Genomic DNA, 1,441 nt, shown 5'->3' with positions numbered 1-1,441 from the left:
ATATACACATGTATATATGCAATAATATTATGTACGGGTGTGTCATACTGGTCTGGATGCTACAGCGTGGGGTAACCACCGAGTATGTATCCTGATCGTCATGTGTTTATCTTGCTATCAAATACATACATGTACACATATAGTACCCAAGCGAGAGAGTGAGTTTGATGTATGCGCCGCTCCTTCACACTTAAAAGAAACCTTTGAGCACGTTAACATCTGTTTACCATGCATTCATAAATTGACGTTCTTTTAAGGGCTAATCAAAAAGTTATTACAGAAAGTTTTATATATTATATATAGGCCTATTTGGAAACCACGCACCGAAACTACACAATGAAACCGCATTCATACAATCTATTAAAATCTATTAGCAGCACACAGATCATATCAGAGAAATGTCACATTTATAGACGATGAAAGTTAAGTTATGAAAGTTCAATGTCTGAAACTTACAAATGAAAAAAAAAAAAAGTGGTTGAGAAAGGAAATGAAAGAAACGTGAGATTTAATGTTTAAAAATTCGCCATAATAATTACATTTTCCACTCTCAATTCAATTAGGCCTACCGTGAATTGTAGGGAGAATGGGTCGGATAAAACTAAAGAGAAACTTTCTAATTATTGTCAAAGCTGGACTTTATGACTGGTTTAACATTATAGTCCTTTCACTCCAGCCACGTTATCATCTCTTTCCATTATCTCAACTCTTCAAAAGGTTTACCAACACCGTGCCGGAATCAATCAAATTATGTCAATCAATAATAGCCTGATATCATAATTATAATCTTTATGACGTAGAGGAAGGGGAAAAAGATTATTATTCTAATACAAAATAAACAATCAAAGTTAAAAGTATAATCTCTATATATACAGAAAGAACTAGAAATCAAAAAGGAAAAGAGACACAGATGGAGAATGGAGGAACGTTTCATAAACAAACAAACGAACAAACGAACAATGCATGCTGAATTATAGAAATATATGGTGCAGTGAAACATGTTGAAATCAATACCATATGCCAATCACATCAATCATACATTACGCCACTTCTCAATAATTGCACACCCTTTTTTCCTCTTGATTACCTAATTTACCTACGAGGCCGATTGGGTCCTCATCTAAAAAACAAACAAACAATAAGGCCTCTTTCTGCTGGTCCGACGTACAATTATTATACAGAAACAGATTTCAATGTGTAATTTAGACTCGATACATGTATATATAAACTCTTCACACACACGCGGCTGAGCACTCTATACCAGCCACACTTTTCAAAGGGTAAGTTCGCGTGTCGTACTAGTATAAGTTTACCAATGATTAAACACTTTTCAGCATCTCTCTATGTATCTAAGTAATTGTTTTATTTTCTTGAATAACCTTTTTATTATTATTATTATTATTATTATTATTATTATTATTATTATTATTATTATTATTAT

The sequence above is a fragment of the Aplysia californica genome, unplaced genomic scaffold (assembly GCF_000002075.1).
Source record: "Aplysia californica isolate F4 #8 unplaced genomic scaffold, AplCal3.0 scaffold01115, whole genome shotgun sequence".
In the NCBI taxonomy this organism is placed as follows: domain Eukaryota; kingdom Metazoa; phylum Mollusca; class Gastropoda; order Aplysiida; family Aplysiidae; genus Aplysia; species Aplysia californica.
Note: the sequence above shows the minus strand (reverse complement) of the source record.